The sequence below is a fragment of the Panthera onca genome, chromosome A3 (assembly GCF_046562875.1).
Source record: "Panthera onca isolate mPanOnc1 chromosome A3, mPanOnc1 haplotype 2, whole genome shotgun sequence".
Lineage (NCBI taxonomy): Eukaryota > Metazoa > Chordata > Mammalia > Carnivora > Felidae > Panthera > Panthera onca.
In genome coordinates this window covers 11,144,367-11,158,304 of record NC_138341.1, presented here as the reverse complement: position 1 = coordinate 11,158,304, position 13,938 = coordinate 11,144,367, and the positions used below count along the sequence as shown (strand labels likewise).

The 13,938-nt window shown below is 39.8% G+C and overlaps 1 long non-coding RNA gene across 1 annotated transcript in view; it reads left to right on the top strand.

Annotated features, from left to right (window-relative positions):
• The window catches only part of LOC132689251 (uncharacterized), a 226,300-nt gene that overhangs the window by 73,570 nt on the left and 138,792 nt on the right, over window positions 1-13,938 (top strand). The window lies entirely within an intron of this gene.

The following is a 13,938-nucleotide window of genomic DNA, read 5'->3' as shown; positions in this document are numbered from 1 at the left end:
CTCAATTCCTCTCATGAGGCAGGCCTTTTATTATCTTACGTTATCACATGAAGAAGGATAAATACAGGACAATGCAATGTTTTGAGAGAGCATGTTCACATAACTGTTGCTATACTCGGTTGTTATAATTGTCCCGTTTTACTGTTTGTGGTTGGTAACATCTACTGTTTGTGGTTGTTAATAGTAAGATGCCTAATAATTACCATAGGCATGTATGTATAGGACAGAACATAGCATGTGTAGAGTTTGACACTGTCTGTGGCTTCAGGCATCCTCTGGGGGGTTCAGAAGTGATCCTCCATGGGCAGGAGGATAGAGCAACTGGAAAAGTAGCTGCCATGTGGATTTGCTCTGAGGATTAGAAATACTTATGTCAAGTGTCTACCCAGACTGGCCACAGAAGTAAATGCTCAATAAATTATAGCTATTGCTTTAATGTTTACTGGTATTATCACAAGTATATATAACCGTTACTGGTATTATCATAAAATAACTGTCACTTGCCATCAGTGTGAACTTAAAGAGACTTTTTTGCCAGGAAAAGCTTCTCCACTATTAGGTTGAGAGAGTTGAACTAGATCAATGGTTTTCAAATGCTTTAAAACTATGTCACTTCTACTTCTGTTATAAAATCTCACTTTATTCTCTAGTGTTATTTCAAATAAAAAGTAATTCAATGTTGCGTTTTACAAAGGATGCAACCATTGGCATAAAATGGTTCTTTCTTTTAAAACCGCATCCCAAAGGTAGAACTCAGAAGACTAGATATTCTCTCATGCCCCTTCCAGATCTAATACTTGCCCTAATTCTGTGGCTTTTGAGGGGGATATAAGTTCATTTATGTCTATTTTTTCTGTCAGGAAATGATACTAGACTTTGGTTGACTGGCATTTTTTGCCTCTTCAAAAATCTCGTTTTACATGAAAACCATAATTGCATCATTTAAACATTTATGGGGACCCCTGGGGTTTCTTCTTTTCTCTCGGTTATTTTCTTGGATTGGTACAGCCCTTTTCTAAAGAAAATCAGCCACGTTTTGACAGTGAGTAGCTCCCTCTCCTAGCGTGTGCTACGGATAGTACCAGTCTTCAAGTTCAAAGCAATGGGAAATGTTGGCTCTACAGGATAGGAAAATTTACACACGGTAAATACTATTGATTTCCCTTGTCTGGAGATTAATTTAGAAAAAAGAGTCTGTTATTAGTATGAAGGTGATGTGCGATGATGGAGAAAGGAAGGAGGGGGATCAATACTGGGAGCCACCATTAATGTACTGCTGTCACTATCATTTTGACAGGTTTACAATCAAATGCCATTGATTTCTCATCAGCTTTTCCAGCTGGCTTCAGAAGGTGAGCTTGCTGGGTTTTGAAAAATAAAGACTGTTGCAACAGACATTTTTGTTCTAGCTTTTGCACCCAGAAAGGAGTGCTTGAGATGTGCTGAGTCAGCCTTCACTTTCTGTGTATTGTTACGCATCGCACCTATGGCCTGACAGCCAGGAAGGGAATTTGTATGTATGAAGGGAGGTTTGTGTGCTGCCCAAGGTAGGCATCCTCAGAGGAAGGAATGGTGTCGCTTAGAGAATGGGACTTCCCCAGAGTAGCAGCATCAGAACAAGAGAGAGGGGATTAGGCACTCAGGTGGGACCCAGGACGTTCGAGTGGAGGCGAGGAGTAGAGACCAAGAATCGCTGAGCACCTGCCATGTACTGAAGCTTTACACGTGTGATCTCCTTTCATGCTCAGATCCTCCAGGTTGCAAAGAATTCAAGTTCACAGAGTTCAAGTAACTTGCCCAGGTTTGCACACCTGGAAAATGCAGCTGGGATCTGTTCAAGGATTGTTTGCAATTATTTCTATTTCCCTCTAGATGTTTTAGCTCATGCACATGTTTGCTCTCAGTAATACGTGGTGACTTGCCAGGTGCCCCAGTATAAGGGACTTACATGAATGGGAAAAGTCATGAATCTTGGCCTTTATACTGAAGTGGCTCAATGCTCTACTTCCTGACTCCTGATCCCAGCTGTGTATACCTGCTACCCGTAATGGGTGTCTCACTGGACTGAGCACTCTAGCCTACCAGGGGGTGATAATGGTTTTAGATCTCGATCTGCATATTCACAGAACAGCAGTGACAGCAAAGGCCATGGACTTATCCTGTATACACTGCTTCTAGGTACTAACGGGAATTTTCTGCCCCTTGAATACATTTTTTCCCTTGTGAACCTAAGTGTGTTACTTGAAAGAAATTGTTCTATTCAAGTACCTCTCCCTTTTGGTAGCTTTTTCAAAATTCACATTTGGATAGATTTTTAGTCTTAAAATAACTAAGAAAACCCAGTTCTAGGTCATTAGCATGGATGAACTATTTCTGTGCTACAGGAGTGAGGAGGACTGACCTTGGCTTCAAGAGGATTAACTCGTTGTGTTCTCCTCTTGTCTCTGATGCTAAATTACTGTGTGACTTAGGGTAAATCCCTTCCTCTCTGTAAGCATCACTCACTTCATCTATAAATGAAATGATGGGCGTGGAGCACAGCAGTGTTCTTGAACCTGGTTAGAGGGAAACAGGAAGTTTTGGTGCAATGAAATTGCACTGAAATGCACTGAAATGATTATAATTCCTCTGTACTAACAGGAAAGATTTTTCTAGTAGAAAGTATTCTATATTTATTCATATTTCTGAATCTCAAGTGGGATACCACATAAAATAATTTTAAGAAATTACATATAAGTGGGAGAAAAATAATCTAGGTCTACCTACCACATAGAAAGTAAAAGTGAGCCTGCCAGGCTGAGTAAAGACACTTGATATCAGGTGTGATATTAATCAGCTTTTTTTTTTTTTTTTTGTATTGCCTGCCAGCAGACAAGCAATAGAGCTAAAATTTGAAAATTTGTTCAAAGAAGTGTTGTAATTGAGAAATTCTATTCAGTAACTTTTTTTTTCTTCTGCGAAGACTAGGGAAAGACTTCATGGGTTTTTTAATATTATATGATGTGATAATGTTTGTGGGGTATCTCATTCATTGCTTGACTCTTAGTAGAAACTCCCTTCGGGTTATCTCATTTGACTTTAGAGGCAGATTATCTCTGTTATCTCTGAATTCCTCCAAAATGAAGTCTGAGAACCAAGAGATTAGAGGTATCTCTAGATCCCCGCCAGAATTGACATTCTCTCATTCAAGGGTTATTTTCCTCTAGGGTGATAAACCAAGACTCCTGGGAGCTCAGAGTAGGGCTACTATTGAAGTGTGGATTTGAAGATGGGGATGGCGACGGGGATATGTCAGTTAAGCAACTGTCAAAATTTTACCCATGAAGGCATTGACTCAGTCCATTGATCACGTGAAGGCAATTCTCTCTGGCATTCCAAGTTCTGTGATGTCTGGTGATAATAGGCAATGCCATCTGTCAGCTCTGTAATTGGGCCCCGAATCTATGTGAGATTACTTAAAGAGGGAAGAGCCGAAACAGAACTTTGCACTGAAGTAAACCTAGGCATATACTGTTTGAAGGGTATCTCACTAGGCTTTGGGATGATATAAAGTTGAATATTAGCAAACTTCTTACCCTCAAGGAAAGATACTCTAGTGGTGGATACTCGTGTGAATACACACATGTACACCTAAGGCCGGATACGGTAACTACCCCCAACACAGGCACAGAGTACACAGGGCAGGACATGTTTATCTTGATACAGAAGGAGCACAGAAATGTCTCCTTGTTGACACTTGTAATTACTTTTTGGACTCATCGTTTCTGGAGAATTCCTCAACTTTCTGTAACCTAGGTCTTGCTGTCTTCATTCCTTTGAAATGCCTCACAGAGGAGATACTAGTGATCTATTTTCCAGATCCTGGAGAGTTGTTTTTTTGTTTTTTTTTTTTTTTTTAGAAATTATTATATTTGCACTCTCTATCTTTTTGATTCTGAAAATTGTGAAATATCTTTTTCACTTGGCGTCTATGACACCATGCTTAATAATTTTTTGAATTATAATATTTTGTATTAAAAAGTAGGGGATACATTCTGGTGGTATTTTCCCTTTAATATGAGAAATATTGATAAATTGTTACGCGGCCTCTAACATTTTCTGAACTTCATGACTAGCTGTTGCTTAGCTATATTGACGAGTCCAATTGTTAGGACCCAACTATCTTATGTAATGGACTTAGTGTCTTTTAAAAGTTTCTAAAGAGGTTAAATAAAAATTCTTAAGCTAAGTCACATTGATAACTAATGCAAAAAGGCTCATTTTTATTCCTTAAAATATTAAATTCAGATAAGTTTTATTTGCTTATTACATATTAATGAATATGGACTTTTTAAAGGTAATGAAACACTTTGCTTTATCGCACTCATATTTATAAAGTCATTGATCATGTTCATAACCTCAGTGTAATCACCAGTATTTTCATTGTACCAAAGAAGGATGAGTCAGAGAAATAAAGAATGATTTTGTCATAATGAAAAGTCTCCAAATATAGGGAAGCTGAGCTAGAAACAATTAGCCTGCACCCATAAAAATGTCTTAGATAAAATGTTGCTGTTCCCTCAAATAGAACAAATACAAAAAAAAGGGGGGGGATGTGGAAATGTAATTTATTCATTTTTGCACATTGCAAGAGAAAGCCTGATGTTGTCATTTGTTCCGTCCTTTTAGAAACACTGTCCATTCTATTTCTGGCTGATTGTTCTGGTTCATCATTTACCAAGTTCTCCCGTGTACAAGTCCATGTAGGTACTGGGCTTGTGTAAACCTCAAACACAAAGGAAAACAGAAGATTTCAGACCAATACTCAGTGTGGCTTCCTAGATGTTCAATAAACGTTCATAGGAAACATGGAATCTATTGACTACACATACATAGTTTAATTTCTTTTAAATGCTCTTTAAAATTGTGTTTTTAAGTAAAGTTTTAAATACTTCTTACTCTATTTAGGTGGGTCTACTCATTGGGGTTTTCAAGGAGTACCCCCACCTTGACAAGACACATCAGATTTCCAGCACAAGAACACTCCTATTGCTTTCTCAACATTTACCTGTTAGACGCCAAATCTTTGGAATTTATTTGTTCAGTATTTTCACCCCCGTCTCTGTTCCATCATGTCTTGAGGGTTGGGCTTATTGTTCATCTACTATTTACATCTTCCTTTCACTCTTTACCTGCCTGTAGTTTTTTTTTTTTTTTTATTTCCTTTTCTCTTACTTGCCATTTTCTCTCCTTTTGGTTCTTGCTGTGCTTTAACTCTCTGAGATATGCACTCCTGCATGTGCCCCAACAGCCAGCCAAGGAATAAGCAATGTGGTTACAGCATAAGGCAGAGGAAGTGATGGAGATCTCACTGGGACGGGAACCAGCCTAGCAATCTTTTCCCTAGGACCCAGCTCTCTGAAAAATGGTTTCTGCCTATTCAGAGTCAAGGGTTCTGAATTACAACCTCCTCCTGGGGCCCAGGGCTATCAGTCCAGGGGAGCGAGTAGGGCTGTTGCTCTGCCAGGATTCCTGCAGCCAGAGCAGAGAACTGGGAGAAGCTGGCATTGAGGAAGCCAGGAGGTTCTGCTTCTTCCAGTGTTGCCTGAGCAGGTGTCTGGGGTCTTAGATCATCAACACTGTAGCTGATGTCCCAACTTCCAAGAACGTGGGATGGTGTGTCTTTCTTTATATTCCATACGTATATTTGTGTGCATTGGGTGACTGAGTATACATGTGTGTATGCACGAGTGTGTCCAGACATACTTCTGTGTGGGTGGGCATGGGAACACGTATGTATGAGTTGCACAGATTTGAGGATCTATGTACATGTTTTGGGGAAAGCATTATGTATGCTGAGAGCATTCCATAAATATTTGTAGAGTGAATACATTATTCCATGTATTCAATTCCATAAATATTTATGGAATAGTTTGATGCTAATTAGAATTATAATAAGTGGTAATAATGTAAACAGGGGAAAACTTCCACTAGAATATTTGTGGAAAGAGGGGTTTTCCCTAATATGCATTCAGGAATTATCCATGAGGCAGCTACTTTGTAGAAATCTAAGGCCTTCCTTGCTCTTGTCGCTTTGGACCTATGCTTACTTTCTACCGCTCACAACCTGGAACTCTGGGCCATTGTTTTCCAGTAGACGTTGCTACTGGCCTCATCAGAGGTGTTGGTGTAGAAGACCACCTTTCTTAATTCCTGGGCCCTTAATTTTGTATAATTCTACTAATACAATTGTGTTGTGTTGCCTAAGACTTTTTTTTCCTGAAGGTTTAGGGATAACTGAAAGGAATTATAGCATTGGGAGTAAGACTCTGAATGTTAGATATAAATAGATTGTTTTCAGTAACCAGTATGAAAATAAGCTATATCTCAGAGAGCTATCCACTTGTAATCCCACAAAGTGTCGGTTTCAGTCTCCCCCTAGGATACCCCCATATCTACTTCCAGAGACCAGTCTCACTCTAGAGCCATCCTCCTCCTGCCATTTCAGCAAATAGCAGCCACAATTATACAGAAGAGTTCACAGTTCCCAAAGCCCGAGTTGCTTACTCACTCACGACCGACTGCATATGGGACTTCTGTAAAAAAGTTCAAGGCTGGCCACTTCTCACATCTCTCCTCCACTATGAAATAAACATACACACCCCTGGGGTGCCTGGGTAGCTCAGTCGGTTAAGCATCTGACTCTTGGTTTCAGCTCAGGTCACGATCTCATGGTTCTTGAGTTCAAGCCCCACATTGGTCTCTGTGCAGACAGCACAGAGCCTGCTTGAGATTCTCTCTCTCTTTCTCTCTCTCTCTCTCCCTCTCTCTGCACCTCCCCTGCTCATTCTCTCTCTCCCTCCATCTCTCTCTTTCTCTCTCTCTCAAAATAAATAAACTTAAAAAATACATACATTCTTCTTGGGGTCTTCTGGGCCTTTGGGGATAAACCTTGGGTTGAACACCCATTCCTACCCACGCAGTGCACGCATTACTCCCAGGACAGACAATAATTCTCAGAGGCAGTACACCCTAAATAAATACAAGAGAAACTTTTCCCTAAGGGAATGGTGATTTTTTCCTGGTCCTAAGGGGGATGATGTTTTCCATTACTGAGCAATTTTCCTTCCCCTTCTTACCTTCTCCCTTTTCCTGTCATACATCTCGTCCATGCCAAGGGACCCACTCAAACTTATGAAATGGGGCTCATCAGAGTCTGATTCCAAAGAGCTGTCTTTTATCTCCAAGCATTCCCAGTTAGCTCCACAAAGACCAGGAACATGCTTTCAGTGTATAGTTTCTGCTTTTTCTTGGGCCAGACCAAATTCTCCCTGTGGGCTACTGTCCCTCCTCACCTGTGACTTATGAGGGGATGGGAGAGGCATAAAGGTAGATTCCCTCTCTGTGTAGCAAGCCCTTGGGAAACAATGGGGAGTAGAAGCACTTCCCATTATGATCATAATTTCATCTTAATTCACATAACAGTTTGTAATTTACAAAGAATATTTACCATGCTCGCACCTGAGGTTAAAATTTACAATGAATGAATGAATGAATAAATAAATAAATAACCCTCATAAAATAACTCAGTAGTTTCTCATACTTTGTCTCATGCAATGGATTATCTGGGACCTATATAGCACTAGCAACTCTCCCTCCAAAAGAGCAAAGGAAGACTCATTTAAGGCTCTTGGAGTATGTCTTGGTGGAGAGATATTTGAGGGGTTACCACCTTTCCCATCCACTTCTGAGGACAGTCACATAATATCTCATCAAGCTGTCTGTCCCTTTATTGGCAGTTTTGACTTGACCTTACAGCTGTGCATCTCAATTATCTCTAATCCATATGCTGTTAAGATGCTAATGGGAAGAAAAAATGTCATTACCTGAAGAGAAGTCCTACAATCCCCACTTTTCATTCTGTGCAATCATCTTGCTCACTTTCCTTCTGAGCCACATGGAAAGGCAAAGGGAACTGAGTGCCCTTGTTTTACTTCATAGAAGGTCACCGGTTAGATACATGAAAGGATGCATTTCCCCCTTTAAAAATAAGGCTTTAAAGATATTTAAATTATCCATGTTGCTTTCTACAAGGCTCCGTTATGTAAAACAGCATTAATGATTGTGTAGTATGAACAAAACTATAGCAAGCCAGACACACAGGGAGCAGAAATGGGAAGGATTTTTATGAGATTTATAAATTTTGCACCTTTATATATTTAATAAAAAGCTTGTGTCTAAATTATGGGAATGTTCTTGAGAATGAGGCATGGGTTTTGGAACCTTTACTATCTGAGGATATTTTAACTGCAAAATAATAACTTGACTGGAACTTCTCTTTGAGTGGATAAGTAGTAAAAATGACAAGGGGCATTCAGAGATGTTTTCATTGTATCCATTCGTCATCTGAAACTTTAATATAGTCAGGATTTACTGAAAGAATAACATACTCCTATATATTAAATGCTGGGAGTGTTATAACTTTGAATGTTCTTGGAAACTATCTATCCAATTACATATGTTCCTTCAGAAATTCAGTGGAGATTACTGGCCTCGTACTTGATAGAAGTGATTTCAGACTGTTCCTTTTTGCAGATAATGACTTCTGTGTTTCCTTTCCCTTTCATTCCAGTACAGCTAGCTTATGGGTTAGTTATAACTCTGAAACATGGTTATGGGGCATTTTCTGAGGTTGGCGAAAAGCTCCAGTTGAGAAGAAAAATATCAGAAACCATTTGTTGGGTGGCATATGTATCTGAATAACATGGCCAGGTCAAATTCAGCTAATTAATACATCATTGTGTACTGAAAAGACTATCAAGTTTGAACTCAAAGCAAGAACAATAACAACAACAAATACAATAGCATGTGCGTATGAATCTTGGCCATGCCCTTAATTCCGTAGCTTTGACCCCTAGTCCTTCCCTGAGTCTCAGGGTCCTCAGTGAAAGATGGCAAATTGTGTAACAGCATCATTTTTAAGATAATTAGGCGGTGAATATACCAAATATCAGTGTATTATAAATTACAATTACCCATTATAACCATAATTTGTTAACTCAAATAGTATTAATTGAGGTCTTTCTGGGTATTGTGTTTTAAGTACTGCATCAAAATAAAAAGATAAAAAAAAGATACCATTTTTGCTTTCAAGGATTTTCTGGGCTATAATATTAATGGTCAGCATTTATAGCACACTGTGTGCCAATAGTGGGTAAAGCATAATTTAACAAAGAAACAGGAATAAAAAGACACCACATACAACAGAGCCTTTGTGTGGGCTAATTATAGGAGCTGAGTTTGTATCTGGACTTAACCAGGGTTCTTGATGGATGCTTCAGAAACCCCTAAAGACTTAGCACATCTAAGGGTCATATTCCTCTATTCCCTAAGGAGGAGACCCTAGCAAGGATCTATAAACTTACACTACCTGCTGCTTGAATATATTTCAGGGCCCCACAGTGGCTACAGTTAGGTCTGCCTGGGCATAGCCAAACTCAATTGCAGGAGATGTTTCCTCACGAGCTCTAAGGGAGCGTCTGGATTGTCTCCAGTATTGTGCAGCCTGCAAAACCCAAAAGCAAAGGTGGCCATGATAGGGACTGGTAAGTCTTGTGCCTAGCAAGAGAGAGTATGATGGCTTCTTGAAAATAATTTCTCATCTAAGATTCTTTAGAAACTAAGTATCTTAATCTAGAAGCCAGATATGTTAGAATCTGGTTAAATGCCATTGAGTTGGTGATTGATTCAGTGTACTGTCCTGAGAAAAACATGGATTCAGGGGTGGAAATTATTTAAATTTTTACAACAAACTGTGTGTTGGGTATTATTTTTATCATTTTAAAGACTACAACCTAGAAGCTTAGAGAAACTAGGTGTATATGTTCATATGTTCTTATGGTTTATGCAGCTGGGGTTCTAGTGCAGACACTATTAACCACAACATAAATACTTAAATTTGAGGGTGAAGTCAAGAGCACCAGATTCTGCCTTGGAAAGTTCCACTGGGGAGGTGATTTGCTTAAAGGAACAGTGAAGAATGAGGAGGCATCCTCTAGGATTGAGAATGGCTTTATCAGGGTGAGGGATCCCTCCACCACGGGGGTGGGGGAGGCTGGGGAGGGAGGGGCTGTGAGCAGGTGAGGAACACTGTCAAGTCCACGTGCTACCCGGAGGTGTGCATCACAGGGTATCCAGACCAGCCTAGGCAGACCTTGGTTCGCCATGTTAAAGATTCCTCCTTTATCCTGTAGGAGGTGGGGATTCATCGGAGGATTTTCAGTAGAAGGACAAGCCTTGAAGACTGTAAAAGAGTGAGACTTGAAGCAGGGCATCCCACGGGGTAGTTGAAGCACTGGAGGATAAATGAAATGGCCGACGACTGCAGTTCCTCCTTACATTTACGCAATGGCATAGCCATTTGTAAATGGGTATAGGATGCTTAAATAGCAGGGAGGGGGCTAATGAGTACTGGAGGAAGTGAGAGGGACTCTGTTTTTGACCATCAGGAGGGGCTTGTTCAATTGGTATCAACTGTGATGTTACTCTTCTGTCGGAAGGAGTGTGAGTCACCGTTGGGTTTCCGCGCAGGTACATGCACGCATGCGCGCTCCCATCCTACCCACCCAGAGGGGGGCGTGGTGTCAGCGTATGCTGAGACAGAAGGCCTCCAAGGCCTCCAAGGCCTCTCAGAAATAAGTGTGCCTAGCATTTCAAAAGATCACGTTTATATAAAGGAGAGATGACAACTCTACATTAAAGTGCGTACTTGATACAATTACAGATAGAAACAAAATTGTATTGTTATTCTGTGCTTTCTTAAAGAGAAATCACAATTCCCTCGTAGGTTATGTGGGACACGAGTGGCGGATAGCACACAGATCACCGCAGGAGCTGAGCAATGAAAAGAGAGAACTTTTTTTTTTCTTTCCAGTTAAGGATTTTCAGTGTGACTTAGAATTATTAAGCTTGCTTAGACCACAATAAATATCAGTTAGCTGGAAGCCTAAACACCAGATACATCAAACAATGGAATTGTTCTCACTAATGTCCTTGTTGTAATTGAAAAATATCTATGATGCTTTAAAATGACTTGTTAATGGCAATCACAAGATAAGGGAGGCCCTGGGTGAAGTCACTGACAATCCAACCCAGACTACTTTATGGAGTAGTTGACTGGTTTACTATGGAACGACCAACAGGCCCAGCTCCAGTTCCATAGCAGTGGCTAGAAAAAGTGCCCAACAGAGCAATTTGCTAAAGGACCCATTCACCTGCTTAGTTAACCAAACAAGAAAAAAAAAAACACTTTTTTATTAACCACTTAGAAAATATATAGCAATTATTTGTGTTTCGTGGAGTCTAGCCTCACGTTTTATGCAATTTTTGCATTATATTTTGTGAAGTTTGAATTTCACTGTAATGCATCGCATGAATGTCAAGGATTTTAATGAATGCATGGGCTCATTCTCTAAGTGCATTTTAAATCCAATCTTCTGCCTTCCCTGCTTCTATTAGTTCATGAATTTAATTTCTTGAATAGGGGGAAACTGAGGGAGTTGTAGTGTGTACGTCAGAATTTAGAGCTTGGGAAAGGTTTTGCACTAGTGGCTTTACACGCTCACGGTGCTATGCATTCATCACTCAGACACATACACACCCATGCCCATGTAGACAAGCCCAGGAGGCTTTTCTTTGTTCTCAGATAGTCTTTGCAACTCATTGTTTATACAGAGTAAAACGACACTGTGTTTCTCATCTCAAATGACCCTCATCAAGATGCGATACAGAAGTGGTGTATCTCCATCACAGCCTCCATTGGTACTGTGTAATTTCTGTGTCATTAAAAGATGAGAAATTGAGTTACATTACCCGATGTAAGCTTGCAGACAGAATCTATATATTTCAGAGCACAGACCAAAATAAAGATGTATTTCTAATTTCAGATACCTAGTCTCTTCTTAAGTTCTTAGTGCTTTGTAGGCAAATGTATGGTCTATTCCTTACACACAGTCTACAGTGCCGTAATATATTTGTCAGCCTGACTAAGGAAGTCAGGTCTGCGTGGATGGGGGCTTGAGTGTACATGTTTGTGTAAGATGTGTGTATGTGTCCTGATTTGGTGCGTGTGTGATATCTAGAGATAAAGGAGTAGAATATTGCCAATCTTGGCACACTATTGAAATGGCACCACCCCTTTTCTTTCACTCACATGACTAATTCAGGAAATCAACTGGGTAGAAAAGGCAGTAACCTGGATTGAAAATCCACTAGGTGAAGGAAACCTTTCCTATTCTTTATGAAATATTTAACATTTGTGACCTGCCCGAGAGGTGAAATTCGCCATATAAAAAATTAGAAACCAAAGTATACTTAACATTAGCTGTCCTCTGAGAAACTAGAACCATTGTAATTTTATAATTGGGTTAAAGGAAACTTGTTTATCTTTTTTTAATTTTTTTAAGCGATTCAACAATTCAACAAATTGGTCATTGGATGAATCACCGAGCTAGTGATTCTTGGTGAATTGGTGATTTTGAGAGATGATCTTGCTAGCAACATTTTAGATGTATGTTTACTACTGTTTACATACCTGAGTAGATAACTCCTTGAAATCATTTGCGGATACCATGGATTGGAAATCTAGAAATACATCTTGTGCAGGAAGAAGAGCTAAGGAACAAAAAGGAGAAAGAGATAGCAGTTGAATTAGGAAAGCAAAATTTACGAGAAATTATCAGCCCACTTCTGCTTATGTCTCACTGGCCAGAATTTTGGCACATGGTCAATCTTAGCTGCAAGAGAGTCTGAGAAATGCAAGGGGTTTTTTTGTTTGTTTGTTTTTTATCTTGTCCCATTACCCTCCTCAAATATAACTGGAGTTATGATCAGAAGGAAGATAAGGAACTTGGATACTGGAAGAGCAACTAGTAATGTCTGTCTGTCAGAGTTGAATGTTCTCTTCCTTAAACTCCTCACTTTTTTAGTTCATTACTCTGCTGGATTTTTTTTTTTTTTTAAGTTGTTGTCCCCTTTTCTCTCCCACTGAGTTCTATTTTACTTAGAACTATAGCAGTTCAGAGGAGAAGGACTCAGGATCATCTGATTCCACCCCCTTTATTTCACGGATGAGAAAAGTGAGGCTCAAGAGTATAGTTACTTGCCCAAAGTTGCATAGTAAGCTACACAAGAAGGAACGGGCACAGAGACCCGGCTAGCGTTCACCTATCAGAGCAGTCTGCCTCTGGGGGGTGAGGAAAAACGTCAAATGCACGGGTTTTTGCTTTTATTTTTCCCAATCTTTAAATTTTAAATTATTTGCACTTCTAGAATTCAATTTCTAGCTAGCCAAGCACAGTTGCAACCCATTGCCAGTCTTTTTTTTTTTTTTTTTTTTTTTTTTCTCCTTAATGCTTCCTACACACTTTGTTATGGGATCATGCAGCTGCCATAATGGGAAGGGGAGTTCAGAGGGATTTCTCTTCACCTGCTACTCAAAAAGATTAAAGGCCAGGACACCAAGGCGGCTCAGTCAGTTAAGCATCAGACTCTAGCTTTTGGGTCAGGTCATGATCTCACAGTTCCTGAGTTGGAGCCCCACATTGGGCTCCACGCTGGCAATGTGGAGCCTTCTTGGGATTCTCTCTCTCCCTCTCTCTGCCCCTCCCTAGCTTGCTCTCTCTCTCTCTCTCTCTCTCTCTAAGTCAATAAATAAACTTAAAAAAATTAAAGGCCAATATTAAAAATAACCTCACAGAATACCACCCAAAACCTTTGCCAGAAAAATGTCCCAAATAAGATTTGCACCCTTCCATTCGAATATAAGATTTTTTTTAACTTTAAAGATTATTGCATAAAGGCTACGTGATAGAGGAGGAAGGCTCTTACAGTGCCTTCCATGAAATGAGTGATCTCATGCAGGTCATTTTCTTGCTCTCTCTTCCTTCTAAAGTTAGAAGA